We start from the raw sequence: 24,442 nt of genomic DNA on the forward strand, positions 1-24,442 counted from the left end.
GCTGTGTCACCTTCATCCCACCAGAACCTTCCGCCTGTGTGTCTAAGTGCCAGCACATTCACACCTTCTTCGTCAATAAGATAGTTCAGTTATGCTTTACATGTGAATTGTATTAAATTGTTGCCTTTTGAATTTGAACCTTTCCATCATCCATTCAGTGCTGGAACCAGCAGCGTTGCTGCCCCTTGGTTCCTGGTTTGCCTACCATTGTTATATTTAGTTTTCTATTTAAAAAAACAGTCTGTGTGTGGAACAGGTGCGTGGAGCAGTGTGTGTTTGGTGTCACAGTGTTGGCAGGAGCTCGTGAAAATCTATGCTGCAATTGCAGTCTGTCTACGCTTTCTGTTGGCAAGCAGAGCGTGTAGTTTCATGAAACCACCACACTGGCGCGCATCGCGATGTGTGGAGCAGTGTGTGTTTGCTGGTTGGTGCGTTGGGCCTGAGACCAAGTTGCTGCCCTCTGTGTAATGTGTAATCAATGAATTGCCAACTTGTACTTCGTGGACATTTGGGAGTGTGAGTCAGAGAAACTGATTCATAGCCCTAATTTGTTCTTTCTTCGTTTCCTAACTGTGGCATTGTTTGATGAATTAATTGCTCTGAAAAACTCTGGGAGTTTGAGTCTTGGAACTTGACTGAAAGCTTTTTTTTCCACCCTCCTGCAAGTTACACGTCGCTACAGACATTGCTTTTTATCCGGCAATCATTGGACTATCTTGGTAGTCAAAGAAACTTTGCAGTTTGGGGCTGTGGGGGCCTGGGCTTTAGTCTTTGTCTGTAGTGTGTGGAGTGCTGTGTGTTTTAGACTTTCGTGGCCTAGCTAGCCAAGGAAACTAAGTCGGTGGACAAAACCTAGTTTTGATAAGGTTCTTTTTTTCTTTCATCTATCCATGGTAGCTGCTCTCTGAAGCAAGTTTCAGGGATGGGGGGTGGTGGGCTTGGGGTTGATCATCCCTCACTCCCCATGATTTCTTCCATTGATTTTGTCTGTTAATCTAGAACTTGAGGCTCCTTTGTCCTCGCTTAATAACTTCAACCAGACTGCAATCAATCCTTTGACATCGATAACTGAAATTGTGGACATGAGCCCGATTCCGCCCCCTATAGTGGCATTTGATTCTATTCAATCAGTGATCACATATGACCAGGTATTGACCTCAGAGGTTTTGAATGCGGTTGCTGTACCTCTGTCACTGGCACCCCATGCGTTCACCCCTGGGGGACCTAATGGGGTTGCAAGCAATCCCAAGGGTATTACAGCTTGTCTTCTGCAATCTCCCTCTCCATCTTTGGAGAATTCTGTAATCCTGGATGAATCTTTCTTAAGATTATGCGTGGACATGGAAGTCTCACAGGTCAATAATGTTTGCCAACTCCTTTAAAGGATCCATTGGGGGGCACATCAACTGCACTCTTCACATGTGGCCAAGTAGGGGTCTTTGAAGCTGTAAAATTGCACAACCAACAGGACCTGGGTTGTTTTACTCCTAAAAATATTCAACTAAGAAGGCAATCGGAGGCGTTACCAAATGTGGACTCTTTGGGCCCTGCTTCCATGTCTGCCCTAAATTTGGTTTGAGAGTCTCTTTTGAGACTCTATGACAAGATAAAGCACATTGTCTCTACCAACGCTGACAAACTTTCCTTGATGGAGAAAAACATACAAAGGCTCAATGACTTGTGTACATTGGGGAATGTGGCGCAGTCGGTCTTCGCTGGTAACGAGGCGAATGTGACCCCCCCCATCCCAATGTTACATTTGGCAAAAGGGGTATTTTAATGTCTGACAGTTGGTTCTTAGTCAAATTCCTAGCAGTCCTAATCCATTGGTTGAATGTATCTCTAGACGGATTGTTTCTCCAGTCCTTTTTGACTCACCTGACCCCCCACGAGTAGAGGAGATATGAATGAGAATATGGAGGTTACTATTGTTTTTTCTATTATTAATCAACCTTGTAAAAAGAATACCAGGAAAAAAAATCGGAAAACTGCCGGCAACCAAATTAAATCGCCATAATTCCTCTCTAAAATTCATACGCAGCTTCCCACGTCTGACATAATAGATCTCAATACACACGTTACCTCAGACCGGGCATAAATATTGTGAACCTATTACATAGGGGTGTACAGGATGGGTCCATTAGAGCACGGGTATCCCTTATGAATTTCTCTAACATGAATGTTGACCACATCACTATTCCAACTCCCACAACTATAGACCACATGACAGAAGTGAGGGCTCGGGACCGAGACACTGCCTCACTCTTGTTTGATTCCTTGCCCTCCACCTCAAGGTCGGCACTGAGACAAATGAAGGGCCAACAGACCTAAATAACTTCCTTTTTGCGATCATCCATTAAATCTACATCAGTTAATATTGAAACTAATTCAGCTACCAACCATAAGGCAAATATAGGAGTAGTTGTAGTCAGTAATATCATAATGGCATAAGGCGCACAGGCATTCGAGTATTTGGAACTTCCAAACGAATAACTGCCCTTGAAGTGGCCCCTAAATCTAATGGGGACCTCCACTCTATGGGCCGGACTCACGATAGAAACAAACGCTACACTTCGAAGATAGTGGGATGGAAATGCTCCACTCAAATTAACGGTTTGAGGCATTTGAACAGTATTAAATTATTGGTTATTTTTAAACATCACTCTGCTGAGGTCCTTACAGTCGGAGGACATTGACTTTATACCACCCCTACTATTACCCAATAATCGTATGGTTTCACATTTCCATTCAGAAATAATTTCCAACATGGTATGGGACCAACACCTTAACCTACATTCCTCGGGTTTTGAACAACACAAAATGAAATCCCCAGAGGAAGCGACGTCTTTCGTATCTACTCCTCCGCAAGGGGTGTGTGTGGTGCCAGAACCCTTACTTCCCAACTTTACTGACGGCAACTCCTCTCTCACTGCGGTAGCTCAAAATTCGAATATGTTTAAAAAGAGTCAGTATTGGTCCTGGATTGAATCCGCATTTAAAACCTTTGCACTTTTAAGGCAGGTTCTGACTCAACCCTAACCTTATTTCAATTAAGGTACTTTCATGGAAAGTATGTGGGTTAGCAAATTTGAACAAAATGTTTAACAACTCAGATTTTACGTGAATAGCTAATATTCTTATGTTTCAGGAAACAATGGCAATCTACATTTTGATCTGAAGGGATATCTTTAGCTCTCCTGCCACTCAAACCGACATGGATCTAGTTATAGCTGTGGATGGTATCTTGGACCTAGAATCTGAGTTAATCCATATTTCTGAGGAGTTATGGCCAAATCTATTACTGCAAACACAACACAATCCAAATTGCTCTTGGTAAATGTATATTGGAATCCAGCCAGACAAACTATGACATTGTTGCATTTAGTTTTGTCCAAGTTGTTTAAGGCTTGGTTATTGGAGGGATATGATCACGCCATAATTGTAGGGGGTGATTTTAACTCTAATTGTGTGGAAGGGTCTAAGCTGAATGCATCTACCGTTATTCCTCATGTATATCAGATTAGTTTTACTAGGGATGCAGCGTGGGATGCATTTTTGGTCGATTGGGAATTAGTACAACTGGAAGTGGTGTCTTAAACGGCTTCCCCCATAATTGCATGGCATAGGGGTTCGGCATCCTCATATCTTCTCTATTAAAATCTAAAAGTGGGCCCCTGAGATTTTACGATCCACATGTAGGAGATCATCTTGTTGTATACTTTGAAATTCAACTTGACTATTCCGCACACAAGTTGAAACCTGCCCAGGCATACGTTTCTAAAAGAGGGAGCACTGTTGCCACGAGTGAAGCAGTACCCCCTCTCAGGAAAAGCAGATGAGGGCATTTATGAGACACTGCATGCCCTATGCCAGCAAGGCATAATACAGGTGAGCTCATCACCTTGCAACGCAGCCATCTATCCGATTAAGAAAGCAAAGGGAGGGGCGTGGCATTTTATACAGGATTTCTGCCCTCTGAATGACATAATTGAGGTACAGTATCCATTAGTTCCTAACCCAGCCTCCTTTTTTCTCCATTGCACTACACCCAGACATCAGGTATCTCACTTCCTTAACATATCGCTGGATGCAGTTTGAACATAGCAGAATGCCTCGGGTACTGCGACGGGCCTAGTATCTTCAACAGAGTAATACAAATGGATTGTGCAGCGTGGACTCAGTGACATTACTGACTTTACTAACAGACAAAGGATACAGAGTGAACTTACAATACTGTCAAAAAGAGGTGGTGTACTTGGGTCAGATTGTATCAGCAGACGGGAGAAAAAGAATCCCAGAGAGAGTAGAAGCCATACACAAGACCCCACGACCAAAGACGGTGAAAGAGATGCAGCAATTTCTGGGTCTGTGCAAGTATTGCAGATCATAGGTGTTTTACTACTCTACATATACCAGGCCATTTTTGCAAGCACTAAAAGAAGCACAGAAAAACAAAACACATGGACAGCTAAAATGGGTGAAAGTCTTGATGAGCTAAAACATGAGTTAACACACGCACCAGTGTGTAGCAACTCTCAATTGCAAATAGCAATTTCACCTCTTTTCACACTCAGATGGAAAAGTAATGACTGCAGTACTGTCACAGAAAAATGGACAAGCACACAAGTCACTTGCATATTACAGTGGGTCATTGGATGTAGTTATGTAGGGACACTTGTGAGCAGGCACTTGCTGATGCTGCATTCGCTATTGACAAGGCTTTCACAATAAACATGGGGTGCCCAGTAGTTTTATATGTGGAGCATACATTGCTTGCCATACTGGAAAAATACAAAATCAACACTGACAACTCGGTGGTCTTCAGGGTACGAGGTAATACTAACTAACCCAACAATAGAAGTGGTGAGATGCAGGACAGTAAACCCAGTACAGTTCATTTCAGTAAAAGTAGAAGGAGACTATGTGCATGACTGTGTAGCATGCATCTCCAAAGTTTTTTTTACATGTAGCCCTCCTTCTCGCAATAGTGGTAGTTAGGGTTGGTTATGGTTTTACTTAGATCTTTTAAATATAGTTGTTTATAGCTTCAGGTGCAGAGGAGAAGAAAATCAACTCTGGCATATGGGTTAACACAAAAATGAACAATAAAAGTTCCCTATTTGGGAACTCCCGTCCCCTGCACGCTGTCTGTCTTACAAGAAAGCCAAACTGTTAGAAAGACCATTGGTCACTTATTTCTCATGAATATTGTTTCACAGTATTAAGTTTACACACTTTTCAGTCGTATATATAGATCACAATTCTATCAGAAATTTAAACAAACACATTTTTTATTTTCAAATGGCCCAACACGTTTCGAGAAACTCTCTTCATCAGGGGCTTGTCAATGTTTTCTTGTTTTTAGTCCACAGGACTTAATGGTTGTCTGGAGTGGTCTACAGTTGGTCTTAATAAGCTCGGAATCCAGGCAGTCTGGAAATAGTTGCAACTTTCTTGTTAATAGTCCACAGGATTTACTGGTTATCTGCTGTTTATTCATTTAGAGGGAATAGGTATAAGTAATCTTGTGATCCAGGCCATCAGGAAATGGTTGCAACTTTCAAGTTCGGCACGAGATCTGGAGCTCCTGCAGACTTCTACTTATGTGCTCTGTGCAGGTTGACACTTCTTGTTACTCACTGGAAAGTGAACCAAATAGCATGGACCAGAAATCCCCATCCGTTGAGGAAAGTTGAAACCATTTCCAAACTGCCTGGCTCATGAGATTACTTAGACTATTCTAAAATGGACTGACAAGCCCCTGATGAAGAGAGTTTTCCGAAACTCGTTGGGCCACTTGAAAATGTAAAATGTGTTTGTTTAAATTTCTGATTGAATTGTGATCTATATATACAGCATAAAGGTGTGTAAACTTAATACTGTGGAACAATATTTATGATACATAAGTGACCAATGGTCTTTCTAACAGTTTGGCTTTCTTGTGAGCCATAGACAGCGTGCAGGGGACAGGAGTTCCCAAATAGGGAACCTTCATTGTTCATTTGTGAGGCATGCATCGACAGGAGTGAAGATGACCCTGTAGTTGAGGAAGACGTGATTGAAGCATAGGATATGATTTTCATTGACGGGTATTCCAGCATTGATTAATCCATGGGATAACGGCACTCTGGGTGTGCTGTGGTAGGGTCTGGATGAGGAACACAAAAAGGGGAGGAATTGATAGTGTACTCACAGACACAACTACCAAACCATTACTTTGCACAAGCAGCAGAGCTAGTAGGTTCCATGTGTTAAAATCGCGGCAAAAATTGCTGTGGTTACAAAATATTGCGGCAAAAATGCTGTGGTTTTGCCGCCACAATCCATGTAAAGGATGCGGGGGACACCCCCGCGCAACCCCTCGACCCATTATACTATTTAACGGGAGTGGGGGACACCCCCGCAACCCCCGCACACCTTAAATGGTATAACAGGGTTCACCTTTACCAGGTCAAACCACTGCATTTGTGCCGCAACTTTTTGTATAGGCAACATTTTTACCGCGATTTTATCACTGCATACCAGCTAGTAGCCTTGATTGAAGTATTAAATGTGTCAGAAGGCAAAGCAGTCAACATCTTCTCTGATTCGGCCTATGTTAAGTCTACAGTGCACATAGGACTAGCAAGGGGGGAAAAGAGAGGCTTCAAAAGAAATGATGGCACTCCCGTCCAGCATGCATCACTATTGAGTGACATATTAGAAATGTTACCACTCCCATTAGAACTTGCAGTAATAAAGTCCAAAGCCTCCAGATTCACTGCAGAGCAGAAGACCCAAACCAAAGTGTTTTGTAATGTATGCATGTTTGCGAGTGTGAATGCAATGCATGTATGTATGGTGGGGAGCAGCAGCAATGCTCATTTCTATTGAGGTCTCGGCCACAGCCCTATGCATTTACAGGGACCATTATTACTGCCATCGAGAGATTGTGTTCGCACATTATTGGCATGGACAGGTTATGGCTGCAGCCTCATGAAACTAATTTACAGTGATCATTATTAAAGGCATTGATCTTGGCCGCCACCAGTATACTCATGCTGCAGAGTGAACATCTAAACTGTCACAGATAGATTGTAGCCGCAGCCTCATGCAAATGAATTACAGTGACCCTTACTGGCATAGATTGTGGCTGTATGTTGTAAAATGCTCCTCTGTGCTGTTGGCGGCATGGCATTTACTGCATTTTTTTGTGTTAACCCAGACAATTATTTTGTGAAAATAAAAAATTTGTGAAGTAAAATTTACCATTTCAACACATTTAAAATGTTCTTGAGGGGGAGGCAGAACTCCCCGAACCACTCTACACTATCGGCCTGATTCACAAAAGCATTTTATGATGGCACAATCCCATAGGAAAACGTTCTGTGAATCAGGCCCTATGTGTGGCACCCTTGCTACGCTCACCCTAATTCAGGAAAATATTTGGGGCCCTCCAATGAAAGTATTCACTAGTCAGACGTGACTCGGCATGAATAATGTATATTCCTAGTGACCCCTCAGAAGGCATCTGCCCCTCCCTGCTTGGCACCAAAAGCTGCCTGTGCCAGTGCTCCCTATTTTGTATCCTAGAATGCGTCTGTCTATCCTGTGCAGCTTTACTTTTCCTTGCAATGTATAAATATTTAAGGTTGTTTTCAGTGTCCCATATTTCATCTCTTCTATTCTGTCATCTTGTCCTATCACACTTTCATTTTGGTCACATAAGTGCATTAATGTGGTTTATTACTCTGAACCTATTCATAGTGTTACTATGATTTATTACCCAAATTGCAAAGCACTTTGCTGCTCAGCAGCGGCTGTATTCTATTAAACCACCACGAATCTTGTCTGACCTTATATTCATTAATTTCAGCTTGAAATTAAAATAATAACGCACAGGCATTATTTGCAGCAGCATACAAATATTGCTTGGGAAAGTCGAAAGGGAACAACGTGGGTATAATTATCGAACCATATGTAAAATATATGTACAACAGCTATTGGCATACAGGCCATTTAGGGAAAATTGTGGCCTAGCTCTGGTTTTGATTTTATTGTATATGTGGAGTCAAGGAATAATAGACCAATTTCTTATTAAAAAACTAGTGGTATATTGTGTTAGAAAAAAAGCATCTTAATGAGTCTTTCTCGTCAGCTAGACGCCAGAGTCTGACATTTGACAAGACAGATCCTTTTTGTAAGGTGTTTGTAAGGTCAAAACATCATTTTCCAATAGAGATCAAATGCCACTCTGTGTAGTATGGTGGTAGCTAGTACTAGAACATTCTACAGTCTTCTCAGTCTTTACTAGACCATGCATCACATGCGTGTTCTCAGAGTGGACTGACCATATTATCTGGTTCTGCAGAAATTACAGGTTTTTTAAGTACCACCAGACACATTGTCAATGACAAGTGATGCTTATCTATAGTCACGCAATTCACACAAGCTCATGTACATGCCGTGACCCGCTTAAGACGAGAATAACCTAGGTAATCCATCACATGGAATATGGTCACTGGCTCAGCCCAGAGAATGTCTTGGTGCACAGCAAAACCACATGATGCCTTCTGTATTTCTAAAAGTTAACATAAAAAACAGCATTCGAATATATATGCTGCACATTCATTTATAAAGGGTAATATTTATGATTAAATACGTATAATGAAATACTGAAAATGTTGTGCACCAGCCAAACTGTCAAATGGAGCTACTCAGGAAAATGGAGCCAAATCCATCTGACAAACATTACAATATAAACCAGAATTAAAAAAACCTTGTATTAAATAAAAAGCAATAATTTGCCTGCCCTGTACAACCCTCTATAGCTTCAAACCTCAAATGTTTCTCAGTCCCTTTCCAAAATACGGTTATTAAAATGTTTTTAGTTTTCAGCAGAACAAAAATCACATAATGGAAAAACCCTACAACATTTTAAAAGGTTTTCTAGAATGTGTTGGCTGCTGTGTAGTAGGCTTGAGTAGAAGTGTCTTCCTTTCCACATTTGGAATGTCAGACGAGGCAATACTCGAACTGCAACACAGGCTCACATAACACCAGAACCCTCCAGCGATGTCAGAAGCAAGGTGAGATTGTTTAAGGAATAGTGGTTTTATAATTTGGGCAATTTAATTTGTACCAGATTTGGTACTCCAAAGACACCCACTCTATCGCAAAACAAATGGTAATGCGACAGAAGAGCGTTGTTTTGTAAGGGCAGTTGGATTACAGGCACCCGTTATAACCGTAATTTACGTGCTGCTGGTAATCTTCCTTTAGAAGCCCCTTACCTGAGATTATTACTTTCTCTCCAGATGGGTGCATCAACCTCCTACCTGAAAGATTTCCTGGGGCCAGGCTCCTAAAGGATAAATAGATGGCCAGGTGAACAAAAGTTTTGACCATCTGGGGTTTAACTATCCATGCCCCTATTTCTACTTGCTCCCTCTTACTCCTGGATTAATTTCCATGTCCTCTTTAATCAGAGGACACATTTCTCTCCTTAACCACTCCCGTTCCTACACCTCTATTAAAATGGATCTCTTCCCAGTCTTCCTGGCTCTGCTGAGCCAATGTCACTGGTTAACCAGTTCTCATGCTGGCAACTCTCCCCTTTTTATGGCAGCCCTAGAGTATGGCCCAGTGTGCTACCACTGTCCAGCATGGTTCCGGTGTTATACTCTTCTTTTCGGCACCATTCTCTGACACTCCCTATCACCTAGGCAGGGGTATCTTCAGAAGATGACCGCTGTTCCCATGCCCCACGACCAATGGCAATGCAGTGTTTTGGGTCAGGAGGTAGAGTGGCTCTTTTAGGCAAAGGGTACAGGTTCCGGGGCGAATAGAATGGAGGGAATTAGAGCAAGTGGTGAAATGCTGCCTCACCCGTTGTGTCTTATCCCAGCAGGGTGAATGAGATTTTAGGAGGGGACAAGCCCTTTTAAGGTTATCAGTATGTATCCTTGGAAGATGTTAGGAAATATTTCATATGTGTAGGTAATTTTCCCACCATGTGTCAACCCCCAAACGTTTTGCTGCTGTTTAGGCACCACTGACTGACTTTGCCAGAGAAGCACAGCCTTCTGCTAGCTCTGTGTCCACGGCAACCTCACACTGAATTTCGTACACTTGGTATTCCCAGGTCTGAAGTGAGACGAGTGCGCCCGGACCGGAGTAAACGCGGTTACCGTGTTGCCCTGCTGCGGCAAGTCCGCTGCACTTGTGACCCTCTTGCCCCTGAAGCCTGCTGCAGTGAAACTGGGGCGACTTGTCCACCCTGAGCGGAGTAATCGCCACTGTCCCATTTGGGAATCCTCACTAGATCTCAGGAACTAAAAGGTGCTGAGACGTCCTTTTTGCTGCCGTCGAACCTGCAACCGAATTGGACTAATCTGCCGAAGCTTGGTTCTCCTTGCCTCAGGGACCGGTGAGTAATCATTACTCCAACTGGTGGCCCCTAGCGCCAGAGCCCAACTTTACGCACGAGTGGCCCCTGGGGGGCCCCTCTCCTGACCACTGCTATTGCGAAATAGCAACTCCATCCCGAACTCTCGGACTGCCTCTACCTTCAAGTGGAGGTTCTTCTTGAATAGTGGGAACTTATTTTTCATCGCCTTATCCACCTTCTCGAGCTGCGAGAGCCCCCTGAAGACACCCTGCTTTGCCCATTGGAACAACCGCGTGCGTTTGCATTACATGTCCTATTGAGCACAAGTCTCCCCTTTTCTCAGGGCTTGGACTGCCTCTTAGGTGTCAATCTGATGTTAAATTGGGCCTAAAGACTAACTGCACTACCTGTTTCCTTCCCCTCTAGGTTGTCAACATATTTCGTGCAGTCACCCCTTTAGACCCCCCCTGGTCTTGTGTGTATATATATATATATATATACACATATATATATATATATATATATATATACATATATATATATATGTATATATATATATATATATATATATTGTATTGAGTGTGATGTATTGGTTTACTTAGTTTTACTGTGATTCTTTGCTATAGTCTGTGTTACAAAGGCCTTGTAATAAATGTGTCTATATTTTTAATATGACACCTTTCTGGAGTAATTTGTAAGTGTCCTTGCTCTGTGTGCTCATTGCGGTCCTTCAGTCACCCTCACCCCTCCTGAGACTTAGTCTTGACCGCCTGCCATAGCTACCCTGATTGGTCTGGCTTGTCCAGAGGTTACCCTGTTCCAAGAAACTAGGTTGGCCTTCTGAACCTCTGCCCCTCCAGGTCAGAGTTCAGAAATCCATCTTAACAGAAGACACAGCATGCTTCATAATAAAACAGCAGTTCTGATTTTGATCCGATTTTAAAATATCTTTAGGCAAGTTAATATAAATGGCCTTGCCTTTATTGTTGTGGGAATTGAACTTTGATAAGAACCACGTAGATGATATTAAGCCATGTATTTAAAAGTAGGTTTAACACTGAGGGGACATTTAGACAGATATTTGACTAGAAATGATTTTTAAAAAATCAAAAAAAAAGGTTGATAGATATTGGGAGAAAGTAACTATTAAATAATAGGCTAGGAATTACAGCTATTGGCTGATTTTTATCATGTTTCATGTCTTATTCTACAAGAAGAGAATTTTGCCAAGGATATGATGACAAATGTGCAATACCACACACTATGAATTCAAATGTATAAGGTAATTAATTACTGTCACTAGCTGTTCCTTTGTTAACGTTTCATGTTGAAGTCGATCAGAAGTGAAATTACAAAGGATAATTAAAAAAAATATAAAATGTGATATGAAATTATTGCAGGGATGCAATCATATGAAATGTAATGTATGGTTTAAAAAAAATTATATTATGTACTCCTCACGGTTCCTGTGAATGGGGAACAATATTATGAATTCTGATTTATTGTATCTAGAAAAGTTCATGGAAACTGTCCACGGTGAGAGATTCTACAAGAAATGATAAACCAATACCATCAAAATTCACATTTTTTGAATATTTGCTTATAAAAGTAATACTTCAATAGGAGTAGGGACATTACGCTTGGACATTCTATTTTTTTATGGACAAATCAAACCATGGTAATTTGGTTTCTCTGACATTTCCAAGTCTTTTGTTCATGCTACACTCACACTCTAGATATCAAAGAAAGAACTAGTGGTGCATTACAAAGCATTCAAACCCCAGTTTATTCAAATTATACCTTACACCTACCTGCTCTTTAGTCTTGGAGAGAAAAGCTGACCATGCACCAGTCACTGAAGCCTCCTTCTGCAGAGATCCCAATAGATCAAATGCAAGAGGATTTTATGCAAATATGGTGATCCATCACATTGTAATGGAGACCCCTGTGTGTCGTGGGAGACTTGGATGGTCTGCCGCAGCAACCTCAACCTTCCTGGAACCTCAGCCACCAAGAAAACCAGGGATACTCTTCATGGACTGCTACACATCATGGACGTGAAGCAACACATAACAGAATTGGTAAAAACAAAAGCATCGCACTAGACTTTGAAATCTCTCCAGCCATCAGATATTTCTTTCCCCTTCACCAAACCACACACCTGATCCCCCACTGGGGCCAAACAAGACTTCCCACTGCTCCTCGAAGAACTTCCTCATGGATGCACCTGAAGGCTTGAAGGATAACCCACCATCTTGGCATCTTTTTTTCAACCTACCAGAGAATGTCAGTGCCCAACTCAGCATGGTCAGCCAGGCCCTAATTGAGACCACCAACCCCTATGCACCACTGAAACTTCAACATAACCTACATAAGCCTGCCACATCATAGGTATTACAGGAAGTCATCAACAGCAATGAGTCACCAGCAGGCAAGTAAAGATCTGGAAAAAAAGCCAGGGGCTTTCTTGCAGCTGCTGACTGGAGGCTGCAGGAGGCTGAACACCTGCAAAGCTAACATGAGGTAGGCCCAGCAGGGTTTATGGCATTATTTTGTTTTTATTACATCTTGCACGATGAAGCGTGCTAAATATGTTGTGCCTGCACCAATGGACTTTACATAATTGATCAAGCGCTTCCCCTTCACCATCCAGGTTTGGAGGCTTTTATTTCTGCTTATGCTCAGGCTTGCTAACCACATGGTGCTGCTTTGGCTGCACCTTCCATGATGGCAGCCCTGGGCACCGGAGTGCTCTGCTGCCTGCCTATGTCTCCTGTAAGGAACGCATGGTGGCAATAGTAAGACAGACACATGTGACAATAGTTCAAGGGTGTTTATTGAACTTTTGCAAGGGTGTGATGAACCCTTATCTAAACCTAAAATCTACAGATGAGAGCAAGCTACAACCATCAAATAATAATAATGCAATTTTGGTGGAGTCTTGACAAATTAAAAGGGCCTATACTAAAAAAAAACTATTGCCAATCCTTACAACTAAGTTAAAAAATAATGTGGTGGTAATGTTCATGAAAAAGAAAGAAGTGTTCACAAAATAATATATCGGGGTGCTCGGGCTGTTGATCTCCATTCCCCATGTTTTCAGCACGGGGCAAGGTCGGGTCACCCGAGTAAAGCAAAGCACACACTATGGCTTCTGCTGCACAAGGATACAATTCCAATTTCCCAGTTCAGGACCTTCTGTGCAAGTCTCTTGATGCAGAGGGCCTGCTGTACCAGAATCAACACATAAATGTTCTCTTCAATATTCAACTTGGGTGTACACCCTGGATCCCCCTCTGCTGGGATCAGATCCTTGTCAAACAAGATTCAATTAGTCTCCCTCAGCTGGGTTTGGACCAATTTGGACTTACTTTAAACTCTCAAAGACTTTGAAATGTGCACAGGGTTAAGCTTGACCCGCTGCAGGACCACTTCGATCTCTCTCACACTCAGCATCCGTTGGATACCTAACAGAGATCTTCGAATGAGCACCCACGTGGTGCCAGAACACTCTCTGCATGGTATCTTCTCTTGGTTTCCCAAAGTTCAGTGACAAAGTTCAACTATTTCTTTTGGCTGTCAATTGTATTCGCGTCGCTTATCCCAAATGCTCACACACGGTTCTCTTTATACAATGTTGCTGCTTGCTACCTTGGTTCAAAATACAAGCTGGTTTGGTATCAGTCTCTTCGACTCACCGGCTGTGTTTTCTTTTTGGACGCTGCTTTGTTGTAGGAGCCAAGGACAGTACCACGGCGGCAGTCGCTCCTTCGGTTATCGATGCGGGAGAGCCCTGGGTACCTCCGACACACTGTGCAGGTTTGATCAGCCTTAGTTCCTGGTCTCGGTTTTCGTACTTTGCAAGGTTCATGAAAGTAATGGTCTTTATAGGTTAAGGGTGTTTCCCTCCTTGCAACCCTCTCTGGTCTCACCGTCTTTCTCTTTGTATTAAACTGCCATCTTGAAACTGCTGTTTCCTCGTGTGTTTTGCCTCGCTCAGCGTGTGCTTTCGTTCTCTGCCTTTTATCTGTGTGGGGAAGTGTGATGGAAGTCAGGTGTGTGTAGTAATCCGTAATTGCCTGACGTTGCCTGACTATGGTGTTGGGACATGTCAGGTTTGGTGTTAGTGCGTTATCGCTCACTGTTAACTGTCTGTGAGAAAGTGTTGGTGTCGGGAAGGGGGGGGGGGTTGAGTTCCTAGGTATCCTACCTGGTAGGATGAGGAAAAGGTGTTACAAGAAAGGGGGACATCGTCTCACCCTCCAGTGTCTCACTTCCACTCCTGGAAGACCCCTCATCTAGGTGATCTTCCAGCACTGGTCCACCCTCAGGAACTGGATCCAAAAGTGATGGTCATGTCCTGGCCACCTGGATGACCGATCCCCGGGGACTAGCGTGTGAGACACCTTCAGGTTTCTCATACTCTGCTGATTGGCCACTCTCCAATTCTTATGGGCCAACGGAATGCCGGCAGATGAATAGCCGCCCCCCTGACGCCAAGCCCCACAAACTAAAGCCCTGTCTGAGCCTGTCCGGGCATGGAGGGTGCTGATCTCCCCCCCTCTTACTTCTTTACGGCATCAGCACACCACAACAAAGTCTTCTGGACTCTGAAGTACCTGGCCCCAACAACCTCTTGCACCCCTACAGTTTTACTGTGAGTTGGCAGCTCACCTAACTCGATTTCTGTGATTATTCTCCTGTTGCCACTTTAGTTTCTGTGCTCCCAATGTGCCTCTGATAGAAATCTAATTTAGGTTTCCTTTACATCTACTGCCATTTTCATTTCTGTGCTCCGAGTGTGCCTCTGCTAAAAATCGAATTTGGGTTTCCTTTACATCTGTTGCCACTCTTGTTTTTTGTGCTCTTAGTGAGTGTGCCACCTCCCCTCACACTAATACACCGACTATAAAGTCAACATCCTTTCCTTCGCCAATGTGAAGGCTATCATAGGAGAAGAACTTGCACTGTTCCTTAATATCATTAAAACGTCACTCAAGGAAAGCTGCTTTTTCACACACACTGAAAATGGCATAGTTTTTTCTTCCATCCCTCGCTGAAGAAATACACTCTTTAACTGGAGAACTTGATCAACTAACACCCCATCATGCATATACACCTCCTCTGCAAAGTGATTGAGATGACATTTTCTATCCAGCTGCATGAAAGGATCAGAGACTGCCACTATCCAAGTTATCAGTGACTCTCTCTGCATTCAGGACAAACTGGAACCCTGTCTGTCATATATTACGTTGTGCTGCCCCCAATACCATTGACCATGAAGCCCTCCTCCACATCCTCGCAAAATGCATTTGATGTTTTTTTCCTGCAAAGGTTTGTCTCATTCCTCTCCAACAATCATCAACTAATTCAGATTGTGCCCAATAGATCCCAGCACAGCCAAGTAACCTGCAGACTTCCGCAAAGATCCATCCTGTGCCTGCCTTGCCATAGCCAGCCTCGACGTGGAAACTCTGGGGTGACTTCTTGCCAACACCAACACTTATACACAGATGACATGAAGCTTTACCTAGAGATCAAGCGCCATCTGTCTATGTACACTGCTCTATTGCTTCCCAGCTAGGTTTGTGCTTTATAAATCCCATACATACAGGCTCAACCTGACAAAGCCAAAGTCATTCTCCTTGGAAACCTGACCATGCCCAACCCAAGAATGGGCTTATGGAAATTAATCTCAATCCATTTTTGCCTCAGCTCTCACCTGGGCAAAATCTCTTGACTTTACTTTTGACTGTCGAAACAAACATTACCAAGAACACTATGGGCCTCATTCCGAGGTTGGTGGTAGTCATGGCGCTATTTGCGCCATGATTGCCACCAATAACGGGTCCGGCACCGGTCTAGTTCAATGGGGACTTACCGTTGTAGTCCGACCTTTGCGGGACCGGTAAGTCCCCATTGGAAATGCCATTCTCCATTCTAATTTGAGCCCCCATAGGGCTCAATGGGAATGGGGAGGGTGCAAATAATGTGCTCGCGTATGTCAAGCCTGTTATTTGCGCCCTGCTCCCTTAACGGGTCACGTCCATAACGCCAGGTCTGACCAGGCGTTAAAGGAGGGTCCTGCTAAGGGACCATGTAGTAGGGCGGTAAGGGATTACCGGCACCGGTCTCCTTACCGGTGCCCGGTATCCCTTACCGCCCACCTTATAATGACCCCCAATGTCGGTATGGTGCCCATTCATGCTCCCCCACCTCTGACCCCCCCATTCCCTCTCCCGCAAAGTCAAGGGGCCTCATTATGAGAAACGCGGTGAAAACACAGTCATTACGAGCATGGTGTTAGTAGCGCGTCCGTGTTCCCTCGAAGCCGCTAATAGCAGCTGATTACGAGAGCATGAGCACGCACGAACGCCCATGCCAGTAATGGCTGCACCACCATGCCGCGAAAGACACCCCAACCCCCGATAGCGCCATCACGGAACCCGCTGATATCGCCTCTGCCCAGGAGCAACCCCTTAATAATTGACCCAGCAATACCATCATGTAAATGCTGGGTTCGTAATACCGGACCCGGAAGTAATATCATTACGCCGGAATGGGAAATGCGCCGGCGGCCATCTCAAAAAACACAATCCATTGCAATCCTCCGAACACAGCACTGGTGCAGAGTGGCGAGAAGGCCGAATCAAGTAACAGTGTCCAAGGCTACTAGGAAATCCACTCCCGCATGCGCAAGTAGAGGTTCTCGGACTAGGAGCTGAATATGTTAGCGGACAAGCTGGTAGCCATGCCGATTAGGTCTTTGCTAATGACCTAAAGCGCGCAGCCCAACTGCGTAAAAAAGAAATATGGGAGGAGGTGGCAAGGAAGCTAAGTGCGGTTGACACCACCACCTGCACGGTGAAGGATGTTTATAGAAAGGTAGGACGATCTACGTCTCAGCGTTCGCAACATCCTTTCTGCCAACCGCAGGGAGGCCATGGCAACAGGCGGCGGGGACCACTATCCCACCAAATTGACAAGGCGGGAGGTGATATGCAGCACCACAATCAGCATGGAGTCCATAGAGGGATTCGGAGACATGGAGGCGGGTGCGCCGCCATCGGCAGATGGAGGTGAGTGTCCCCACAAACCACAGAGAACCAAAGCATGACGTAGTACAACTGATGTGAAAGTGAACCAAGTCAATGCATGGCCCAACATACACACATAAACAGATCCATGTCCAGATGGTGGCTCAAACCCTGGCACATTTATCTGCATGCTGCATGCCAATCCCATTACCAACAGACACCCAACACACAGAAAAACCTCACCTGTCACACATCACGCAAACTGCAATACAACGGTATGCCACATAGCACACATCAGTCCAAAAAGGAGAGTCCACGACGTATGCCAATATGTGCCCCCACTTTGCAAGTACCCTGTGCGTTACACCTACAAGTATGCAATGCATGAAACGTGAACTACAGAACACCACCAATGTATGCTTCCATGGGATTGTGTCCTCCGACGTATTCCTTATCTTTGATGTTACCCATTCCAGCTTGCTGGCCTCGGAAATATTTTCAATAGAGGGCGCTGCGCGTCGACGTCATACGAGTCGGTGTCCCTCGACAGCCTCTGTACCGGTGCTGACGTCATTGTGCGTATGAATAGAGTCGCGCAGCGTCCGTTGCTCAGTTCCATTTTTCCGTGCTTCGTGGGCCTCGGAAACGTAACGCTCGGTTCCTTTCTTCAGGAAAAACCTTCTTATTCTTTGAAGATTATTACCTTAATACGATGGCTTCTTCATCCGAACCATCAACTCCACGGTCTGGTTTCAAAAAATGTTGTGACTGTGGGAAGAAAATGTCGTTAACGGATCCTCACAGGATCTGTTTGTGGTGCCTGGGATCGGAGCATCACTGTTCGGAATGCGAGGACTGTATGTCCATGACGGCGAAAGCCTTGAAGGAGCGTAAGGGGAAGTTAGAAAGAGGTAAGGGCTTTCAAACTTCTACTCCTTCGAAAGTTTCTTCGGCTGAGTCGAGACATTTGTCTCCTCATCGACAAAGGAAACATTCCCATTAAAGATCTTGAAGTCTTCGAGATCAAAACACTCTAAGAAGAGGCGTCGTAGATCTCCCTCTTCTTCTTCTTCTTCTTCCTCTACCTCCCCAGAAAGGGTCACCTGCCCCACGAAACACCACTCTCCAGCTAAGTGGGAGGAATTCCATAAAAATATGCTTAGCGCGTTTGAGAAAGCGGCCTCGACCCCCTCTGAGACGTATAAAGGTGATACCCTGGGTGAAAGACCCAAAAAATCAAAACGCTGCGAGTCGTTGAACTCGGCGCGAGAAACTACTTGAGAGCGTCATGAACCCTAGAGTAAAAGCAGTAAGACTGTGTCATCGACGCCGTCGTCGAAGGTTTCTTCGACTCACAAATCTGCATCATCAACGCCTTTGTCGAAGGGTCCTTCGCATAAATCGGTTGCATCAACGCCGTCTTCGACGCCACTGTCGACTCAGATAAAAGACAAATCTACAACTGTCACTACGTCACAGACAGTAGAGGTGTTGAAAGCTTCGACCATGACGTCAAGAATGCCTTCGACAATCTCGACACCGCTGAGTAGGAGTCCGATCCTCTCGAGTGCATCGAGGTCCATTCAAACTTTTTCAATACCTTTTTCAGGATTGTCGAAGCCTATGACTTCCACGTCGACAACCTCGACTTTTTCTCAGCCAGTGACAACCAATTTGATTCCTTCTGCTCTAGAAATGGGTTTTAATACCATATCCTAGGTCTGACTACTTTAGAGCCTTGTCCTCTATATATGAGGAAGGGGAGGATTCTGACCATGAGAGACCCTTTGGTTTACAAAGGACTACAATACACATGCCAGAGGAATGAATCTTTGAGGAGAACCGGTTAAAAGGCCTTCAGGACTCTCTACATGAGGCAAGTGGTTTAGATACTTCTCCAGAAGTAGAGTTTGCTAAACCAGACCCTGGAGAGCATGCTGAGACCCCTTATATGATTCTGATGGCCAGAATAATTGAATTCATGGGGTGGACTACACCTACTCCTTCTTTTCAGCAGGATGACCTTACTGATATTTTAGATAAAGGTCCACAGGAGCATCCTGTTGTTCCTTTTGATACTGCTCTGCAAAGAAACATTTCTGCAAATTGGGAAACTCCTGAAGTTATCCCTGCAGTAAATAAAAAAACTTTCTGCTAAATACAGGGTATCGGCTTCAGATCCTGAATGTCTGAGCAAGCATCCAACTCCAGAGAGTTTAGTTGTACAAGCAGCAACTTCATCTAACAGTAGGTCGGCATACCCTACTACTCCACAGGACAGGGATGATAAAAGATTTGATGCCATGTCAAAAAAAGTATTTTTTGCATGTAGCATGGCACTTACGTCTATCAACGCCACTTGCACGCTAGCAAGATTCAGCCATACACTTTGGGAGTGTGCTTCATCTGTGGCTGACTGTCTCCCAGAAGGAGAAGAAAGGGAAGCATTCTTAAACATCATCAGGGATGGAAAGGATAAAATGTGCGAGTCCCTCCAAACAGGCATTGATTCTGCTGACAGCATCAGCAGGGCCATGGCGGCAAGTACCACAATCCGCAGATTTGCGTGGTTGCGGAAGTCTGGTTTTGCTCCAGATGTACAAGCCAGACTTCTGAACATGCCCTTTGACGGCACTTCTTTATTTGGTAAGAAGGCTGATGACAGCCTGGAGAGATTACAAACATCAAGGCAGCAGCGAAATCTCTTGGGGCTGCAATCCGGCAGACTCCGAATCGCCCCTCAGGAGCTTCCTGGAGGGGTAGGTCTTTTCGCTTTTACTCCGCATTCGGAAAAGGCAGAGGACAGCCAGCTCAAAGGGGCCAGAAACGATTCATCCGTGGTGGACGGGTCAAAGATACAAAAGCTGCACCAGCAGGTGCCACTTTACCTTCGGCATCTGCGTCAGCCGCTTCTAAACCCCTCTGAGGTCTCCCCTCACAAGACACCAGTAGGGGGCAGGTTAACTCAACATCTGGCAGAATGGCAGATTACATCAGATGCTTGGGCATTGGAGACAGTTGCCCAAGGTTACTGCCTGCCCTTCCTACAGATTCCTCAGAGCCGTCCACCGGGGAACAACTCTTTGAAGTTTCCAGACCAGCTCCTTATGCAAGAGATTGTAGACCTGCTAGAGAAGGGTGCCATATAACCGGTACCCGTAGCGGAGAGGAACAAGGGTTGGTATTCCCCCTACTTCCTAGTACCAAAGAAGGACGGAGGACTGAGACCCATCTTGGACTTGCGAGAATTGAACAAATTCCTCAGGAGAGACAAGTTCAAGATGGTAACCCTTTCTCAGATCCTTCAGGCCCTCCAGCTTCAGGACTGGTTGGTATATCTAGACCTTCAGGATGCTTATTTCCATGTGCCAATCCATCTCAAACACAGGAAATACCTGAGGTTCGCAATTGGCAACTCTCAATATCAATTTCGAGTTCTGCCATTCGGGCTGACCTCCGCCCCAAGGGTCTTTACCAAGCTAATGTCGGTAGTGGCTGCAAGTCTAAGGAGGGGGAAGGATCCACGTCTACCCCTACATGGACGATTGGTTGATCAGTGCAAACTCAGATCCAGCTAGATTATGTCTGCCACTTCCTTCACAAGCTGGGCTTATCCCTCAACGTAAGGAAGTCACAGATGATACCATCACAGAGACTCCAGTTCCTTGGAGCAGTCCTGGACACTTCGCTGGGAAAAGCCTCGCCACCAGAGGTGAGGGCTCAAGATATTCTACAGATGGTCACCAAGTTTCAAAATGCCCCACGTCTACCAGCCTTCGACTTTTTGAGGTTGCTAGGCCTCCTGGCATCCTGCGTCTTCCTAGTGCCAGAAGCTCGTCTGAGAATGAGATCCCTCCAGTGGGCACTAAGAACCCAATGGTCAGTTTTCAGAAGAATGTCAGATCTCCTTCAAGTCCCGGACAGAGTAGCTCGAGACCTTCAGTGGTGGGCCTGTCAGGAGAACATCTTGAAAGGTGAACAGTTTTGGCAACCATGGCCGGAGATAACTGTAGTCACGGATGCCTCACTCACGGGGTGGGGAGCCCATGCCAACAACTTGACCATCAGCGGTCGTTGGTCTCCATTGGAGTCCAGACTACATATCAACCTGTTGGAGCTGAGAGCAATCAGACTAGCGCTGAAAGCTTTTCTGCCATCTGTACAGGGAAAGAATGTCCTGATAATGACGGACAACACAGTGGCCGTACAATACCTCAACAAAAGAGGAGGAGTAGGGTCACTGCCACTGTGCAGAGAGGCAATGCAGCTCTGGTTTTGGGCAATTCAAGAAGGAATCTCTCTATCAGCAGTTCACCTAGCCGGAGAGAAGAACTTGACGGCGGACGCTCTGAGTAGGCAGAGCACAATTTCCCACAAGTGGGTGCTAGCTCAGGAAGTCCTTCAAGATATCTTCACCCTTTGGGGAACCACTCAAGTGGATCAGTTCGCCACCAGCATCAACAGGAAGCGCAATCAGTTTTGTTCAAGGGAATTTCCCCCGACAGGAGCTCTAGGAGATGCGTTCGTAGTGGACTGGGAGTTTCCACTCCTGTACGCGTTTCCTCCAGTCCCTGTCATTCCTCAAATGATCAGGAGGTTGAGAAGGTTCCGGAAAACCGTGATCCTAATTGCCCCGGTTTGGGCCAGGAGAACGTGGTACCCGGACCTTCTGGACATGTCCATCTGCCCTTCAATTCATCTTCCGCAATGAGAGGACCTTCTCTCGCAGAAGGGAGGTCAGGTTCTCCAACCATTACAGCAGCAGATCCCCCGATGACGCACGTTGCTCTCACGGCTCGCGACGAGGGACCTTTTTAGGCCCTCCTCTTGCCAATAGGATCCTGACCAAATCGATAGCTCAGGAACCCACGGCTCCCCCAAGTGCAGTTTCGCACCAACCATCCAGCACTAATCCTTGGATGGTCCTGTACAGCATCACCACTGCTACCACAGCAGCAGATAAAACGGACTACACCACATTTGGTGCTCATCCTGAAGAAGGCCAACACCATCCAGGCAACAATTCTGCCTTCCTGGCCGAAACACACCTGTGTCGATCCCCAGTGACACAACTGCAAATACCCTTTTTCGTGTATGTCTTGTAGATTATGTTGTGTACACCCCATGTTCACGATGCCCCGGACCACCCTATGTCCCGGGTGCACTACTGTATAAATATATGTTCTTCTAACTGTTGTATACCACTGTGCCCTTAGGTGGAACTCTGTACCCCAACACAAGAGGTTAATACTCATTCTGTATTTCCACCAAACTCAATCACTCTTGTCCGTTCTTTTTGAGCCTTTCGTGCTTATCGAAAGCTATGTAAACTAATTGAACAATAACACGTGTGGTTTTCTGAAATAAACTCATTTGTTCAGAACCGTAGCTTGCTTTTTGTAGGATCTCACATTCTGATATTTTTGATTATTATATAGGTTCTCCATCCAGACATCAGAACCCTCAACCTTCACGCTTGGTTTCTGAAAGGTTGAGATACAAGGATTGGGATCTCCCGGATGACGTCATGGAGGTGTTGCTTTCAGCCAGAAGGCCAGCAAAAACAACTTTATACCGCTGCCGTTGGAACAAGTTTTGCAGCTGGTGTAGAGAAAAGAATATTGAACCCTTTTCATGCAATACACCAATGGCGTTATCGTTCTTGCTTTACTTAGCAAATTCAGGTCTTCAAATTGGTACTATCACGGGCTATCTCGCAGTGCTGTCAATCTTTAAGCGTACTGCTGAGGAGCCTTCATATTTCAAATTACCCTTGGTAATCCAATTTCTGAAAGGGTTAACTAATGTTTATCCCCCAAAGCCTTTTCAAGTTCCATTGTGGGACCTAAATCTGGTCTTAAAATTTCCGATGGGTACTCCTTTTGAACCACTCCATTCCTGTTCATTAAGATTTCTCACTCTTAAAACAGTCTTTCTAGTGGCTCTTACATCTGCCAGAAGAGTGAGCGAATTACAAGCTCTATCTTTCAAACCTCCTCATACAATCTTTCATAAAGACAAGGTTGTTTTACAAGTGAGGCCTAATTTTCTCCCAAAGGTGGTCTCTGAATTCCACATTACTCTGAAAATAACTTTACCATCGTTCTATCCTCCCCCCATGCAGGGAAAGAGGAAGAACGTTACCAGATAAGAAGTAACTTGTTCTACTTGCACGCACCTCCATCACTGATGCCCCGCTTCTCTTGGTCCCCCACAGGCGCAGATGCTGACAGTGAAGGCCAGGAGCCTGCCGCACAGGCCACAACATCCTCCAAGGGGTCCAGGGCCAGTCAAGAAGGCTTCTACCTCCAGGGCAATACCAACGCCCAGACTGCAACACAGGCCAGCACCAGCAGTACAGGGCAGGCCAGCAGAGAAGGAAAAAACATGTGAGACACCACCCGACGACACAGCCACAACGGAGTTGCCCACTGTTGTAGAGGCAGAAGGTGATGGCACACATTCTGCTGCCACCAGTTCCATTGGGGAGGTAGCTGCCTCAGCCCCCTCAGCGATGTGGAGGGCCACGTCGAGGAAACTTTCAACATGGACGACAACCTCCATGTGGTATGGTATGTCCTCATACCCTGAGCCCCTAGCCCACCCCCCTGCACTCCACACAGGGCACACCAGCCAGCCCCATGCAAGAACATGCCGGAGTACTGGGGAGTCCACATCTGTCGTCCCCATCAGAGGGCAGTCCAGCATTGGCCCGCCCTGCCACTGCACCGTCCACCTCCACAGCCACCACTAACATGGAGGCCAGCTTGACGAGGATTGAGGCCCGTCAGGATAGCATGATAGAGCTGGTCCCGCAGTATGTGGCGGAGGGGGAACTAACCCGCCGGTAAATACGTGAAGCAAATGCAGCTCACATCATATCCATGAACACTAACATTATGGTCATCCGCGACAGTTTAGCTGCAGTAACCCAGGTCCTTGGCAGGATTGTTGAACAATTGCAGCAGCAACGACCTGCACCGTCGGTTGCACAGCCAGCCACCTCTACCACATCCACACCTGCCAGCTCGGCTCC

At 45.3% G+C, this 24,442-nt stretch overlaps 1 protein-coding gene across 1 annotated transcript in view; it reads left to right on the forward strand.

The window, feature by feature from the left end:
• CWC27 (CWC27 spliceosome associated cyclophilin) overlaps positions 1 to 24,442 on the forward strand; it is a 1,312,165-nt gene that overhangs the window by 299,210 nt on the left and 988,513 nt on the right. The gene's annotated exons all lie outside the window — the stretch shown is intronic.

The sequence above is a fragment of the Ambystoma mexicanum genome, chromosome 6p (assembly GCF_040938575.1).
Source record: "Ambystoma mexicanum isolate Mex_15411 chromosome 6p, UKY_AmexF1_1, whole genome shotgun sequence".
Lineage (NCBI taxonomy): Eukaryota > Metazoa > Chordata > Amphibia > Caudata > Ambystomatidae > Ambystoma > Ambystoma mexicanum.